At 34.3% G+C, this 18676-nt stretch overlaps 6 non-coding genes across 6 annotated transcripts; all 6 read right to left on the bottom strand.

Annotated features, from left to right (window-relative positions):
* Positions 1 to 1137: 1137 nt before the first annotated feature.
* On the bottom strand, positions 1138 to 5100 carry LOC117185465 (large subunit ribosomal RNA). The gene has a single exon (XR_004470977.1). It is a non-coding gene; the product is annotated as a large subunit ribosomal RNA (ribosomal RNA).
* Positions 5101 to 5517: 417 nt separating this feature from the next.
* On the bottom strand, positions 5518 to 5696 carry LOC117185444 (5.8S ribosomal RNA). The gene has a single exon (XR_004470957.1). It is a non-coding gene; the product is annotated as a 5.8S ribosomal RNA (ribosomal RNA).
* A 599-nt stretch (positions 5697 to 6295) lies between these two features.
* Positions 6296 to 8290, bottom strand: LOC117185455 (small subunit ribosomal RNA). Its single transcript, XR_004470967.1, has one exon. It is a non-coding gene; the product is annotated as a small subunit ribosomal RNA (ribosomal RNA).
* A 3011-nt stretch (positions 8291 to 11301) lies between these two features.
* Positions 11302 to 15264, bottom strand: LOC117185464 (large subunit ribosomal RNA). Its single transcript, XR_004470976.1, has one exon. It is a non-coding gene; the product is annotated as a large subunit ribosomal RNA (ribosomal RNA).
* Positions 15265 to 15681: 417 nt separating this feature from the next.
* On the bottom strand, positions 15682 to 15860 carry LOC117185443 (5.8S ribosomal RNA). Its single transcript, XR_004470956.1, has one exon. It is a non-coding gene; the product is annotated as a 5.8S ribosomal RNA (ribosomal RNA).
* A 600-nt stretch (positions 15861 to 16460) lies between these two features.
* Positions 16461 to 18455, bottom strand: LOC117185454 (small subunit ribosomal RNA). The gene has a single exon (XR_004470966.1). It is a non-coding gene; the product is annotated as a small subunit ribosomal RNA (ribosomal RNA).
* Between the last annotated feature and the right edge of the window lie 221 nt (positions 18456 to 18676).

Genomic DNA, 18676 nt, shown 5'->3' with positions numbered 1-18676 from the left:
TAATGTTATATTATATATGAGAAACATTCCCATATCCATATCCATATCCATATCCATATCCATATAAAACCTAATATTGATATTTTATAGCACACCTCGGCGTTATTTGTTATTTTTATTCATTATAACACAATGTCAAAAATATACATATATTTTTGTAAATATGTATATAAAATATATCATTATATTTTCTCTATTCAAAATCAAATCATGCTCATGTTATAATTTTAAGGATATGGTGAATGTTTCCCCATATCCATAATATTGTCATTTTATATACAAAACTATTTAATTCTTGCATTTATATCACATATCATTGAATTCCAATATTAGAAATACTGCCAAGTTCCACAAACGACCACTCCAAATATACATATATTTGTACATATGTATATAAAATATATCTTTATATTTTCTGTATTCATAATCAAATCATGCTCATGTTATAATTTTTAGGATATGGGAAACATTTCACATACCCAATAATATTATCACATTTTATATACCAAACTATTTAATTCTTGCATTCATATCACATATCATTAAATTCCAATATTAGAAATACTTCCAAGTTCCACAAACGACCACTCCAAATATACATATATTTGTACATATGTATATAAAATATATCTTTATATTTTCTGTATTCATAATCAAATCATGCTCATGTTATAATTTTTAGGATATGGGAAACATTTCACATACCCAATAATATTATCACATTTTATATACCAAACTATTTAATTCTTGCATTCATATCACATATCATTAAATTCCAATATTAGAAATACTTCCAAGTTCCATATACGATCACTCCATGCTTTTTGCATTCATATTATTTCATATATACATTCACATTTGCACATATGCATATACACTATGTTTCGTGTGTTCACATAATAAAATTTTTATAAGTATCATTTCATATGTAATTAAGTATAACAAACTTATAATATAACATTATATTCATATTCAAGCCAACGTAATTTATATAGGATAAATAATTTATCCATATTTATATAAAATATATTCTTTTTAATATATATCTATATATAAATATATATTACCATTTATAGGTATATATTCATATAAATATATAAAAATAATTTTCATATATAAAGAATAAATTTATATATATCGAATCATCAAGCAAAGGATAAGCTTCAGTGGATCGCAGTATGGCAGCTGCTCAACCACTTACAACACCTTGCCTGTTACAAAAGTCGTTTACAATTGATTCTAGGCTTTGTCATTGTATTAAATAATGTTTTTATATGCAACTAGCGCGGCATCAGGTGATCGATGATCCTCCCAATTTACTATGTTACAAATTACATTGGCATCACATCCATTGTCGTTTATAAAATAAATTATAAACTTTTAATGGTTTAGAAGCCATACAATGCAAATTGCCCCTTATTTATCATTGCAGTCCAGCACGGATACGACCTTAGAGGCGTTCAGGCATAATCCAACGGACGTAGCGTCATACCACTGTTCGCTCGAACAAGTATTGTGCCATTGGTCCGTACCTGCGGTTCCTCTCGTACTACGCAGGAATGCTGTCGCAACAACGTTTTGTCATTAGTAGGGTAAAACTAACCTGTCTCACGACGGTCTAAACCCAGCTCACGTTCCCTTGCATGGGTGAACAATCCAACGCTTGGTGAATTTTGCTTCACAATGATAGGAAGAGCCGACATCGAAGGATCAAAAAGCGACGTCGCTATGAACGCTTGGCCGCCACAAGCCAGTTATCCCTATGGTAACTTTTCTGACACCTCTTGTTAAAAACTCTTTAAACCAAAAGGATCGATAGGCCGAGCTTTTGCTGTCCCTGTGTGTACTGAACACCGAGATCAAGTCAGCATTTGCCCTTTTGCTCTATGTGTGGTTTCTGTCCGCACTGAGCTGGCCTTGGGACACCTCCGTTATTATTTGAGAGATGTACCGCCCCAGTCAAACTCCCTACCTGGCAATGTCCTTGAATTGGATCATACCTGAGTAATTGGAGTTATACCAAATTTTCAAATTGAAAATACATAAATGCATTTTCTCATTAAAGAATTTGTTTGCGATTATATAACAAACTCGTGATACTTTGATCAAGAAGCTTGCATCAAAACCCAATACCATAAGATATAATAAATATATCCGTATAATGGCTAGGAAATGATACACGTTCCATTTAATCAAGTAAGTAAGGAAACAATAAGAGTAGTGGTATTTCATTGTCGATACCAAACCGAAATCTAATATCTCCCACTTATGCTACACCTCTTATGTCTCCTTACACTGCCAGATTAGAGTCAAGCTCAAAAGGGTCTTCTTTCCCCGCTAATTATTCCAAGCCCGTTCCCTTGGCTGTGGTTTCGCTAGATAGTAGATAGGGACAGTAGGAATCTCGTTAATCCATTCATGCGCGTCACTAATTAGATGACGAGGCATTTGGCTACCTTAAGAGAGTCATAGTTACTCCCGCCGTTGACCCGCGCTTACTTGAATTTCTTCACTTTGACATTCAGAGCACTGGGCAGAAATCACATTGTGTCAACACCCGCTAGGGCCATCACAATGCTTTGTTTTAATTAGACAGTCGGATTCCCCAAGTCCGTGCCAGTTCTGAATTGATTGTTAATTGATAATCGTTATAATTAATAAGAACTAACTGGTTTAACCCAATTAGTATTCTTAAAAATTTTAGCAAGAAAGTTCCACAATTGGCTACGTAACTAAACTATCCGGGGAACAAGTAACTACCATAAATGATAGAAACTCTATTTACCCAGAACGAGCACATAAACCATGTTATTGTTTCCCAATCAAGCCCGACTATCTCAATCTTCAGAGCCAATCCTTATCCCGAAGTTACGGATCTAATTTGCCGACTTCCCTTACCTACATTATTCTATCGACTAGAGACTCTTCACCTTGGAGACCAGCTGCGGATATTGGTACGGCCTGTTGAGAAGTTTGCGTGTCCCCACCATAAATTTTCAAGGTCCGAGGAGAAAATATCGACACAACAGTATATGTCATGCTCTTCTAGCCCATCTACCATATCTCTCTGCGAAAGACTTCCATGGTAGTACGGCTATAAAACAGAAAAGAAAACTCTTCCGATATCTCTCGACGGCTTCTTTATGGTCGTTCCTGTTGCCAGGATGAGCACGAGGCCCATATTTAATAACAAACGGATACTCAACAGGTTACGGAATTGGAACCGTATTCCCTTTCGTTCAAAATTATTCAAGTATTTAAAAATCATAAAAGATTTGACAATATTACTCACTGATTTTTTACTTGAAAATTTTCGGCTTTCGCCTTGAACTTAGGACCGACTAACTCGTGATCAACCACTGTTCACACGAAACCCTTCTCCACTTCAGTCCTCCAAGGTCTCATTCGATTATTTGCTACTACCACCAAGATCTGTGCCAATGGCAGCTCCATGAAGGCTTACGCCAAACACTTCTACGCATACCATTGTACCTTCCTACTCACTAAAGTTTCAAAATTTATATCACAAGTAATATAAATCATCTACTTTAGCGGTAATGTATAGGTATACAACTTAAGCGCCATCCATTTTAAGGGCTAGTTGCTTCGGCAGGTGAGTTGTTACACACTCCTTAGCGGATTTCGACTTCCATGATCACCGTCCTGCTGTTTTAAGCAACCAACGCCTTTCATGGTTTCTGCATGAGTTGTTAATTTGGGCACCGTAACATTACGTTTGGTTCATCCCACAGCGCCAGTTCTGCTTACCAAAAGTGGCCCACTGGGCACATTATATCATAACCTTAAACTTCATATCAAGAAAGTTAAGGTTCTTACCCATTTAAAGTTTGAGAATAGGTTAAGATCGTTTCGACCCTAAGGCCTCTAATCATTCGCTTTACCAGATAAGATTATTTTATATAACATTAAAATGCACCAGCTATCCTGAGGGAAACTTCGGAAGGAACCAGCTACTAGATGGTTCGATTGGTCTTTCGCCCCTATACTCAATTCTGACAATCGATTTGCACGTCAGAACTGTTTCGGTCTTCCATCAGGGTTTCCCCTGACTTCAACCTGATCAAGTATAGTTCACCATCTTTCGGGTCACAGCATATATGCTCAAGGTACGTTCCAGTTAGAGGCATAAATAATATAAATATTATCATACATAACTATATAGAACGCCCCGGGATTGTGTTAATTATCTATAAATAGTTAAAAAACTAATCCCATTATTAGTCAAGTTAATTACGCTATTAGGTTTATCTCCCAATAACTTGCACATATGTTAGACTCCTTGGTCCGTGTTTCAAGACGGGTCCCGAAGGTATCCTGAATCTTTCGCATTGTTAATCATACAAATGCATATAATAAACACAAAAATCAATGATAATTATGCCATTATATAATTTCGAAAAATTAACGCACTGTATTAATTTTAATTTATCAACACTTTATCAAATTAATGACATTTATTCTATGTTAAAATGCAAGCATAATAATTTGAATAAACTATAAGTCATATTTTATGATAAATTTGTTATATGCTAATAGATTACAATGTCCTTATATGGAAAAAATGCACACTATTATTATAATATTGTTAAAATATTACAACTTTAATGATGAATTTTCCATAACGGATATTCAGGTTCATCGGGCTTAACCTCTAAGCAGTTTCACGTACTGTTTAACTCTCTATTCAGAGTTCTTTTCAACTTTCCCTCACGGTACTTGTTTACTATCGGTCTCATGGTTATATTTAGTTTTAGATGGAGTTTACCACCCACTTAGTGCTGCACTATCAAGCAACACGACTCTTTGGAAACATCATCTAGTAATCATTAACGTTATACGGGCCTGGCACCCTCTATGGGTAAATGGCCTCATTTAAGAAGGACTTAAATCGTTAATTTCTCATACTAGAATATTGACGCTCCATACACTGCATCTCACGTTTGCCATATAGACAAAGTGACTTAGTGCTGAACTGATTTCTTTTCGCTCGCCGCTACTAAGAAAATCCTGGTTAGTTTCTTTTCCTCCCCTAATTAATATGCTTAAATTCAGGGGGTAGTCCCATATGAGTTGAGGTTGTATATACGTATATTAAAATTTATAATGATAATTACACTATATTATTATATATATAGAGCGTTCTCATAATGAAATCATTATAATATTCGTATTTTATAACGAATATCACGAAGAATATTAAATATTTATATTTACAACAAAATTTCCTTTCGAAACATTAATAAGAGGCAATTCTAGATGAAAAAACTTTAATTATTTTTTTATGCTAGACATTCCTCAGTATTATTTGATTCAAAAAGGACAAAAAAATATATATTTTTCTTCGTTCTTCTCACACAAATATATACAACAATGAGAGATAATGCGTTTCCATTTAATATCAATATTATGAATATATATATATATACATATCCAATAATATACAATATGCTTAAAAATTTCGTAAAATTTTTAAACAACTTATTTAGCATAGTCTTACAACCCTCAACCATATGTAGTCCAAGCAGCACTATAAAATTAATTAAAGTACCAAACAGCATGGACTGCGATATGCGTTCAAAATGTCGATGTTCATGTGTCCTGCAGTTCACACGATGACGCACAGTTTGCTGCGTTCTTCATCGACCCATGAGCCGAGTGATCCACCGCTTAGAGTGATTAAAATTTGTTTATTCATTTATTTGTCAGATATGTCTTTATTGAAAGAAATTAAAAATACACCATTTTACTGGCATATATCAATTCCTTCAATAAATTTTAATTTTATCCTAAAAGAATGTTGCGAAATGTCTTAGTTTTATATAAACGATATATTACCATATTGTTAAATAATATAATATGTATTTTGGCTTGTTTGATAATTATCAATTTATATAAAAGTATTAACCTGAAATCAGGTACAACATTGTACTTTTTAGGCTGTTGCATTAACCAATGTATGCCCATAGCTATGATGGACAATACATATTCGCAACGCGTGCATACTATGGTACATATGCACACAGATTTTATAAATCAATATTATTGTAATAATATCATCAATATGTATTTATATATTAATTGCTACACACATAGAACACAATGTTATATGTATAGCTACTACTAAATGAGTATATTGGCAATATAATTAATTAATATAAACATATAATATATACAACTGAATATATTTTTTTTACAATTATGATTTTATAAAAACATATTTTGTTTGGTAAATTGGCAATATATATATATTTTTGTTAACGGTAGAAACATACAATAATGATCCTTCCGCAGGTTCACCTACGGAAACCTTGTTACGACTTTTACTTCCTCTAAATAATCAAGTTCGGTCAACTTTTGCGAAACAACCGTAACACGCAAGGCGTCACAGTGATCACGTCCGGAGACCTCACTAAATAATTCAATCGGTAGTAGCGACGGGCGGTGTGTACAAAGGGCAGGGACGTAATCAATGCGAGTTAATGACTCACACTTACTGGGAATTCCAAGTTCATGTGAACAGTTTCAGTTCACAATCCCAAGCATGAAAGTGGTTCAGCGGTTTACCCGGACCTCTCGGTCTAGGAAATACACGTTGATACTTTCATTGTAGCGCGCGTGCAGCCCAGGACATCTAAGGGCATCACAGACCTGTTATTGCTCAATCTCATTATTGCTAGACGCAATTTGTCCATTTAAGAAGCTAGTGTCCTTATAATGGGACAAACCAACAGGTACGGCTCCACTTATATAAACACATTCAAACACAATAAACATTTTACTGCCACCATGAATGAAGGCTATATAAGCTTCAACACCATAATCCTGAAGATATCTATTTAATATATTTGAGTCTCGTTCGTTATCGGAATTAACCAGACAAATCACTCCACGAACTAAGAACGGCCATGCACCACCACCCATAGATTCGAGAAAGAGCTATCAATCTGTCTTACACACTTATGTTCGGACCTGGTAAGTTTTCCCGTGTTGAGTCAAATTAAGCCGCAGGCTCCACTCCTGGTGGTGCCCTTCCGTCAATTCCTTTAAGTTTCAGCTTTGCAACCATACTTCCCCCGGAGCCCAAAAGCTTTGGTTTCCCGGGAAGCGACTGAGAGAGCCATAAAAGTAGCTACACCCAATTGCTAGCTGGCATCGTTTATGGTTAGAACTAGGGCGGTATCTGATCGCCTTCGAACCTCTAACTTTCGTTCTTGATTAATGAAAACATCTTTGGCAAATGCTTTCGCTTAAGTTAGTCTTACGACGGTCCAAGAATTTCACCTCTCGCGTCGTAATACTAATGCCCCCAAACTGCTTCTATTAATCATTACCTCTTGATCTGAAAACCAATGAAAGCAGAACAGAGGTCTTATTTCATTATCCCATGCACAGAATATTCAGGCATTTGAAGCCTGCTTTAAGCACTCTAATTTGTTCAAAGTAATTGTACCGGCCCACAATAACACTCGATGAAGAGCACTAATGCAGGTTTTTAAATAGGAGGAATATATAAAAAAATACAAGTACTTAATTATATATAAGAACTCCACCGGTAATACGCTTACATACATAAAGGTATAGTACTAACCACAATTGTAAGTTGTACTACCCGTATGAAGCACAAGTTCAACTACGAACGTTTTAACCGCAACAACTTTAATATACGCTATTGGAGCTGGAATTACCGCGGCTGCTGGCACCAGACTTGCCCTCCAATTGGTCCTTGTTAAAGGATTTAAAGTGTACTCATTCCAATTACAGGGCCTCGGATATGAGTCCTGTATTGTTATTTTTCGTCACTACCTCCCCGAGCTGGGAGTGGGTAATTTACGCGCCTGCTGCCTTCCTTAGATGTGGTAGCCGTTTCTCAGGCTCCCTCTCCGGAATCGAACCCTGATTCCCCGTTACCCGTTGCAACCATGGTAGTCCTAGATACTACCATCAAAAGTTGATAGGGCAGACATTTGAAAGATCTGTCGTCGGTACAAGACCATACGATCTGCATGTTATCTAGAGTTCAACCAATGTAACGATCTTGCGATCGCTTGGTTTTAGCCTAATAAAAGCACACGTCCCATAAGGTCCGTGTTTTAATTGCATGTATTAGCTCTAGAATTACCACAGTTATCCAAGTAACTGTTAACGATCTAAGGAACCATAACTGATATAATGAGCCTTTTGCGGTTTCACTTTTAATTCGTGTGTACTTAGACATGCATGGCTTAATCTTTGAGACAAGCATATAACTACTGGCAGGATCAACCAGAATAATGTTTTCGTTTCGTGCGCATACGCTCACATATGTAAATATTTGACAACTCAATAATACTTTTGAATAAAAAAAAAAATAAATAAATATTTTTTATCAACAGTTTATGAGAATTTGTTAAACGATTGTGGCCATTTTTATATAGCATTCACATTCGCCATTTTTCTCTATATAAATATATATATTTTATTATATACATTTTTTTTTCGTTCAAAAATATCTTTTTATTTGCACTTAATATATTATCACACGTATATAGGCTTAAACCAATATTAATTGTGTTTAAACTATGTATTTTGACAACAAATTTAAAATTTATCCAATTTCGTATGCGTTTTTTGTGATATACATTAAATAAAACCAAACACATGAGTTCATGTGGAATGGAATTTATATATTTTGGCAATATTTGAATTTGCATATAAATCGCTTTGATTATATGCTGGTACATTGTTGAAATGGCACTCATACAATATTTAATCATATAAGACCATTTCCAAAAATTCACGATAATAATTCGAAACAGAAATGATATATACTAAATAGTATATATCTTGGTTAGTTTCACTATATTATCTTTATTAAGATCAATTTGAAAACAAATATCTCCTATTAAACACTACTTTGAGTATAATGACAACATATAATAATATTATATACAATACTGTACCAAATATTGTATACAATACCGATGGACATCAACTGTCCATCATGTATAGGTTTTCTGCCACGCTTTCCGCAAATCGGGTATTTTTGCTTTAGAGTGCCTCTTAACAATAGTTTCTTTTCGTATTTTAATAAAAAATACAATACTATCACTTCAAAATTATTCATATATATTAAGAAATATATATATATTCATATAAAATACACAGACATTGTCGGCTAAGTATATTCCCCATATCATATGAAATAAATTAATAATTTTTCATTATAAAATTTTCATATGAAATATACCATGCACGAGACTACCACTCCCTATATAGGTTTTCTGCCACGCTTTCCGCAAATCGGGTATTTTTACTTGAGAGTGCCTCTTAACAATAGTTTCTTTTCGTATTTTAATAAAAAATACAATACTATCACTTCAAAATTATTCATATATATTAAGAAATATATATATATTCATATAAAATACACAGACATTGCCGGCTAAGTATATTCCCCATATCATATGAAATAAATTAATAATTTTTCATTATAAAATTTTCATATGAAATATACCATGCACGAGACTACCACTCCCTATATAGGTTTTCTGCCACGCTTTCCGCAAATCGGGTATTTTTACTTGAGAGTGCCTCTTAACAATAGTTTCTTTTCGTATTTTAATAAAAAATACAATACTATCACTTCAAAATTATTCATATATATTAAGAAATATATATATATTCATATAAAATACACAGACATTGCCGGCTAAGTATATTCCCCATATCATATGAAATAAATTAATAATTTTTCATTATAAAATTTTCATATGAAATATACCATGCACGAGACTACCACTCCCTATATAGGTTTTCTGCCACGCTTTCCGCAAATCGGGTATTTTTACTTGAGAGTACCTTTTAAAAATAGTTTCTTTTCGTATTTTAATACAAAATACTATACTATCACTTCAAAATTATTCATATATATTAAGAAAAATATATATACGCATATAAAATAAACAGACATTGCCGACTTAGTATGTTCCCCATATCATATGAAATTAAATTAATTATTTTTATTACATTCATCATTCATTTACATGAAAAATATCATATCAGCTGGTATCTTTGCTTTAATTTCACATATACACGTAATATATCTATTTATATTAAATACATTTTTATATTTTCTATATTTATAATCGCATTATGATTATGTTATAATGTTATATTATATATGAGAAACATTCCCATATCCATATCCATATCCATATCCATATCCATATAAAACCTAATATTGATATTTTATAGCACACCTCGGCGTTATTTGTTATTTTTATTCATTATAACACAATGTCAAAAATATACATATATTTTTGTAAATATGTATATAAAATATATCATTATATTTTCTCTATTCAAAATCAAATCATGCTCATGTTATAATTTTAAGGATATGGTGAATGTTTCCCCATATCCATAATATTGTCATTTTATATACAAAACTATTTAATTCTTGCATTTATATCACATATCATTGAATTCCAATATTAGAAATACTGCCAAGTTCCACAAACGACCACTCCAAATATACATATATTTGTACATATGTATATAAAATATATCTTTATATTTTCTGTATTCATAATCAAATCATGCTCATGTTATAATTTTTAGGATATGGGAAACATTTCACATACCCAATAATATTATCACATTTTATATACCAAACTATTTAATTCTTGCATTCATATCACATATCATTAAATTCCAATATTAGAAATACTTCCAAGTTCCACAAACGACCACTCCAAATATACATATATTTGTACATATGTATATAAAATATATCTTTATATTTTCTGTATTCATAATCAAATCATGCTCATGTTATAATTTTTAGGATATGGGAAACATTTCACATACCCAATAATATTATCACATTTTATATACCAAACTATTTAATTCTTGCATTCATATCACATATCATTAAATTCCAATATTAGAAATACTTCCAAGTTCCATATACGATCACTCCATGCTTTTTGCATTCATATTATTTCATATATACATTCACATTTGCACATATGCATATACACTATGTTTCGTGTGTTCACATAATAAAATTTTTATAAGTATCATTTCATATGTAATTAAGTATAACAAACTTATAATATAACATTATATTCATATTCAAGCCAACGTAATTTATATAGGATAAATAATTTATCCATATTTATATAAAATATATTCTTTTTAATATATATCTATATATAAATATATATTACCATTTATAGGTATATATTCATATAAATATATAAAAATAATTTTCATATATAAAGAATAAATTTATATATATCGAATCATCAAGCAAAGGATAAGCTTCAGTGGATCGCAGTATGGCAGCTGCTCAACCACTTACAACACCTTGCCTGTTACAAAAGTCGTTTACAATTGATTCTAGGCTTTGTCATTGTATTAAATAATGTTTTTATATGCAACTAGCGCGGCATCAGGTGATCGATGATCCTCCCAATTTACTATGTTACAAATTACATTGGCATCACATCCATTGTCGTTTATAAAATAAATTATAAACTTTTAATGGTTTAGAAGCCATACAATGCAAATTGCCCCTTATTTATCATTGCAGTCCAGCACGGATACGACCTTAGAGGCGTTCAGGCATAATCCAACGGACGTAGCGTCATACCACTGTTCGCTCGAACAAGTATTGTGCCATTGGTCCGTACCTGCGGTTCCTCTCGTACTACGCAGGAATGCTGTCGCAACAACGTTTTGTCATTAGTAGGGTAAAACTAACCTGTCTCACGACGGTCTAAACCCAGCTCACGTTCCCTTGCATGGGTGAACAATCCAACGCTTGGTGAATTTTGCTTCACAATGATAGGAAGAGCCGACATCGAAGGATCAAAAAGCGACGTCGCTATGAACGCTTGGCCGCCACAAGCCAGTTATCCCTATGGTAACTTTTCTGACACCTCTTGTTAAAAACTCTTTAAACCAAAAGGATCGATAGGCCGAGCTTTTGCTGTCCCTGTGTGTACTGAACACCGAGATCAAGTCAGCATTTGCCCTTTTGCTCTATGTGTGGTTTCTGTCCGCACTGAGCTGGCCTTGGGACACCTCCGTTATTATTTGAGAGATGTACCGCCCCAGTCAAACTCCCTACCTGGCAATGTCCTTGAATTGGATCATACCTGAGTAATTGGAGTTATACCAAATTTTCAAATTGAAAATACATAAATGCATTTTCTCATTAAAGAATTTGTTTGCGATTATATAACAAACTCGTGATACTTTGATCAAGAAGCTTGCATCAAAACCCAATACCATAAGATATAATAAATATATCCGTATAATGGCTAGGAAATGATACACGTTCCATTTAATCAAGTAAGTAAGGAAACAATAAGAGTAGTGGTATTTCATTGTCGATACCAAACCGAAATCTAATATCTCCCACTTATGCTACACCTCTTATGTCTCCTTACACTGCCAGATTAGAGTCAAGCTCAAAAGGGTCTTCTTTCCCCGCTAATTATTCCAAGCCCGTTCCCTTGGCTGTGGTTTCGCTAGATAGTAGATAGGGACAGTAGGAATCTCGTTAATCCATTCATGCGCGTCACTAATTAGATGACGAGGCATTTGGCTACCTTAAGAGAGTCATAGTTACTCCCGCCGTTGACCCGCGCTTACTTGAATTTCTTCACTTTGACATTCAGAGCACTGGGCAGAAATCACATTGTGTCAACACCCGCTAGGGCCATCACAATGCTTTGTTTTAATTAGACAGTCGGATTCCCCAAGTCCGTGCCAGTTCTGAATTGATTGTTAATTGATAATCGTTATAATTAATAAGAACTAACTGGTTTAACCCAATTAGTATTCTTAAAAATTTTAGCAAGAAAGTTCCACAATTGGCTACGTAACTAAACTATCCGGGGAACAAGTAACTACCATAAATGATAGAAACTCTATTTACCCAGAACGAGCACATAAACCATGTTATTGTTTCCCAATCAAGCCCGACTATCTCAATCTTCAGAGCCAATCCTTATCCCGAAGTTACGGATCTAATTTGCCGACTTCCCTTACCTACATTATTCTATCGACTAGAGACTCTTCACCTTGGAGACCAGCTGCGGATATTGGTACGGCCTGTTGAGAAGTTTGCGTGTCCCCACCATAAATTTTCAAGGTCCGAGGAGAAAATATCGACACAACAGTATATGTCATGCTCTTCTAGCCCATCTACCATATCTCTCTGCGAAAGACTTCCATGGTAGTACGGCTATAAAACAGAAAAGAAAACTCTTCCGATATCTCTCGACGGCTTCTTTATGGTCGTTCCTGTTGCCAGGATGAGCACGAGGCCCATATTTAATAACAAACGGATACTCAACAGGTTACGGAATTGGAACCGTATTCCCTTTCGTTCAAAATTATTCAAGTATTTAAAAATCATAAAAGATTTGACAATATTACTCACTGATTTTTTACTTGAAAATTTTCGGCTTTCGCCTTGAACTTAGGACCGACTAACTCGTGATCAACCACTGTTCACACGAAACCCTTCTCCACTTCAGTCCTCCAAGGTCTCATTCGATTATTTGCTACTACCACCAAGATCTGTGCCAATGGCAGCTCCATGAAGGCTTACGCCAAACACTTCTACGCATACCATTGTACCTTCCTACTCACTAAAGTTTCAAAATTTATATCACAAGTAATATAAATCATCTACTTTAGCGGTAATGTATAGGTATACAACTTAAGCGCCATCCATTTTAAGGGCTAGTTGCTTCGGCAGGTGAGTTGTTACACACTCCTTAGCGGATTTCGACTTCCATGATCACCGTCCTGCTGTTTTAAGCAACCAACGCCTTTCATGGTTTCTGCATGAGTTGTTAATTTGGGCACCGTAACATTACGTTTGGTTCATCCCACAGCGCCAGTTCTGCTTACCAAAAGTGGCCCACTGGGCACATTATATCATAACCTTAAACTTCATATCAAGAAAGTTAAGGTTCTTACCCATTTAAAGTTTGAGAATAGGTTAAGATCGTTTCGACCCTAAGGCCTCTAATCATTCGCTTTACCAGATAAGATTATTTTATATAACATTAAAATGCACCAGCTATCCTGAGGGAAACTTCGGAAGGAACCAGCTACTAGATGGTTCGATTGGTCTTTCGCCCCTATACTCAATTCTGACAATCGATTTGCACGTCAGAACTGTTTCGGTCTTCCATCAGGGTTTCCCCTGACTTCAACCTGATCAAGTATAGTTCACCATCTTTCGGGTCACAGCATATATGCTCAAGGTACGTTCCAGTTAGAGGCATAAATAATATAAATATTATCATACATAACTATATAGAACGCCCCGGGATTGTGTTAATTATCTATAAATAGTTAAAAAACTAATCCCATTATTAGTCAAGTTAATTACGCTATTAGGTTTATCTCCCAATAACTTGCACATATGTTAGACTCCTTGGTCCGTGTTTCAAGACGGGTCCCGAAGGTATCCTGAATCTTTCGCATTGTTAATCATACAAATGCATATAATAAACACAAAAATCAATGATAATTATGCCATTATATAATTTCGAAAAATTAACGCACTGTATTAATTTTAATTTATCAACACTTTATCAAATTAATGACATTTATTCTATGTTAAAATGCAAGCATAATAATTTGAATAAACTATAAGTCATATTTTATGATAAATTTGTTATATGCTAATAGATTACAATGTCCTTATATGGAAAAAATGCACACTATTATTATAATATTGTTAAAATATTACAACTTTAATGATGAATTTTCCATAACGGATATTCAGGTTCATCGGGCTTAACCTCTAAGCAGTTTCACGTACTGTTTAACTCTCTATTCAGAGTTCTTTTCAACTTTCCCTCACGGTACTTGTTTACTATCGGTCTCATGGTTATATTTAGTTTTAGATGGAGTTTACCACCCACTTAGTGCTGCACTATCAAGCAACACGACTCTTTGGAAACATCATCTAGTAATCATTAACGTTATACGGGCCTGGCACCCTCTATGGGTAAATGGCCTCATTTAAGAAGGACTTAAATCGTTAATTTCTCATACTAGAATATTGACGCTCCATACACTGCATCTCACGTTTGCCATATAGACAAAGTGACTTAGTGCTGAACTGATTTCTTTTCGCTCGCCGCTACTAAGAAAATCCTGGTTAGTTTCTTTTCCTCCCCTAATTAATATGCTTAAATTCAGGGGGTAGTCCCATATGAGTTGAGGTTGTATATACGTATATTAAAATTTATAATGATAATTACACTATATTATTATATATATAGAGCGTTCTCATAATGAAATCATTATAATATTCGTATTTTATAACGAATATCACGAAGAATATTAAATATTTATATTTACAACAAAATTTCCTTTCGAAACATTAATAAGAGGCAATTCTAGATGAAAAAACTTTAATTATTTTTTTATGCTAGACATTCCTCAGTATTATTTGATTCAAAAAGGACAAAAAAATATATATTTTTCTTCGTTCTTCTCACACAAATATATACAACAATGAGAGATAATGCGTTTCCATTTAATATCAATATTATGAATATATATATATATACATATCCAATAATATACAATATGCTTAAAAATTTCGTAAAATTTTTAAACAACTTATTTAGCATAGTCTTACAACCCTCAACCATATGTAGTCCAAGCAGCACTATAAAATTAATTAAAGTACCAAACAGCATGGACTGCGATATGCGTTCAAAATGTCGATGTTCATGTGTCCTGCAGTTCACACGATGACGCACAGTTTGCTGCGTTCTTCATCGACCCATGAGCCGAGTGATCCACCGCTTAGAGTGATTAAAATTTGTTTATTCATTTATTTGTCAGATATGTCTTTATTGAAAGAAATTAAAAATACACCATTTTACTGGCATATATCAATTCCTTCAATAAATTTTAATTTTATCCTAAAAGAATGTTGCGAAATGTCTTAGTTTTATATAAACGATATATTACCATATTGTTAAATAATATAATATGTATTTTGGCTTGTTTGATAATTATCAATTTATATAAAAGTATTAACCTGAAATCAGGTACAACATTGTACTTTTTAGGCTGTTGCATTAACCAATGTATGCCCATAGCTATGATGGACAATACATATTCGCAACGCGTGCATACTATGGTACATATGCACACAGATTTTATAAATCAATATTATTGTAATAATATCATCAATATGTATTTATATATTAATTGCTACACACATAGAACACAATGTTATATGTATAGCTACTACTAAATGAGTATATTGGCAATATAATTAATTAATATAAACATATAATATATACAACTGAATATATTTTTTTTTACAATTATGATTTTATAAAAACATATTTTGTTTGGTAAATTGGCAATATATATATATTTTTGTTAACGGTAGAAACATACAATAATGATCCTTCCGCAGGTTCACCTACGGAAACCTTGTTACGACTTTTACTTCCTCTAAATAATCAAGTTCGGTCAACTTTTGCGAAACAACCGTAACACGCAAGGCGTCACAGTGATCACGTCCGGAGACCTCACTAAATAATTCAATCGGTAGTAGCGACGGGCGGTGTGTACAAAGGGCAGGGACGTAATCAATGCGAGTTAATGACTCACACTTACTGGGAATTCCAAGTTCATGTGAACAGTTTCAGTTCACAATCCCAAGCATGAAAGTGGTTCAGCGGTTTACCCGGACCTCTCGGTCTAGGAAATACACGTTGATACTTTCATTGTAGCGCGCGTGCAGCCCAGGACATCTAAGGGCATCACAGACCTGTTATTGCTCAATCTCATTATTGCTAGACGCAATTTGTCCATTTAAGAAGCTAGTGTCCTTATAATGGGACAAACCAACAGGTACGGCTCCACTTATATAAACACATTCAAACACAATAAACATTTTACTGCCACCATGAATGAAGGCTATATAAGCTTCAACACCATAATCCTGAAGATATCTATTTAATATATTTGAGTCTCGTTCGTTATCGGAATTAACCAGACAAATCACTCCACGAACTAAGAACGGCCATGCACCACCACCCATAGATTCGAGAAAGAGCTATCAATCTGTCTTACACACTTATGTTCGGACCTGGTAAGTTTTCCCGTGTTGAGTCAAATTAAGCCGCAGGCTCCACTCCTGGTGGTGCCCTTCCGTCAATTCCTTTAAGTTTCAGCTTTGCAACCATACTTCCCCCGGAGCCCAAAAGCTTTGGTTTCCCGGGAAGCGACTGAGAGAGCCATAAAAGTAGCTACACCCAATTGCTAGCTGGCATCGTTTATGGTTAGAACTAGGGCGGTATCTGATCGCCTTCGAACCTCTAACTTTCGTTCTTGATTAATGAAAACATCTTTGGCAAATGCTTTCGCTTAAGTTAGTCTTACGACGGTCCAAGAATTTCACCTCTCGCGTCGTAATACTAATGCCCCCAAACTGCTTCTATTAATCATTACCTCTTGATCTGAAAACCAATGAAAGCAGAACAGAGGTCTTATTTCATTATCCCATGCACAGAATATTCAGGCATTTGAAGCCTGCTTTAAGCACTCTAATTTGTTCAAAGTAATTGTACCGGCCCACAATAACACTCGATGAAGAGCACTAATGCAGGTTTTTAAATAGGAGGAATATATAAAAAAATACAAGTACTTAATTATATATAAGAACTCCACCGGTAATACGCTTACATACATAAAGGTATAGTACTAACCACAATTGTAAGTTGTACTACCCGTATGAAGCACAAGTTCAACTACGAACGTTTTAACCGCAACAACTTTAATATACGCTATTGGAGCTGGAATTACCGCGGCTGCTGGCACCAGACTTGCCCTCCAATTGGTCCTTGTTAAAGGATTTAAAGTGTACTCATTCCAATTACAGGGCCTCGGATATGAGTCCTGTATTGTTATTTTTCGTCACTACCTCCCCGAGCTGGGAGTGGGTAATTTACGCGCCTGCTGCCTTCCTTAGATGTGGTAGCCGTTTCTCAGGCTCCCTCTCCGGAATCGAACCCTGATTCCCCGTTACCCGTTGCAACCATGGTAGTCCTAGATACTACCATCAAAAGTTGATAGGGCAGACATTTGAAAGATCTGTCGTCGGTACAAGACCATACGATCTGCATGTTATCTAGAGTTCAACCAATGTAACGATCTTGCGATCGCTTGGTTTTAGCCTAATAAAAGCACACGTCCCATAAGGTCCGTGTTTTAATTGCATGTATTAGCTCTAGAATTACCACAGTTATCCAAGTAACTGTTAACGATCTAAGGAACCATAACTGATATAATGAGCCTTTTGCGGTTTCACTTTTAATTCGTGTGTACTTAGACATGCATGGCTTAATCTTTGAGACAAGCATATAACTACTGGCAGGATCAACCAGAATAATGTTTTCGTTTCGTGCGCATACGCTCACATATGTAAATATTTGACAACTCAATAATACTTTTGAATAAAAAAAAAAATAAATAAATATTTTTTATCAACAGTTTATGAGAATTTGTTAAACGATTGTGGCCATTTTTATATAGCATTCACATTCGCCATTTTTCTCTATATAAATATATATATTTTATTATATACATTTTTTTTTCGTTCAAAAATATC

The sequence above is a fragment of the Drosophila pseudoobscura genome, unplaced genomic scaffold, assembly GCF_009870125.1.
Source record: "Drosophila pseudoobscura strain MV-25-SWS-2005 unplaced genomic scaffold, UCI_Dpse_MV25 Unplacedtig00000089, whole genome shotgun sequence".
Taxonomy (NCBI): domain Eukaryota; kingdom Metazoa; phylum Arthropoda; class Insecta; order Diptera; family Drosophilidae; genus Drosophila; species Drosophila pseudoobscura.
This window is presented reverse-complemented; position numbering and strand designations above follow the sequence as displayed.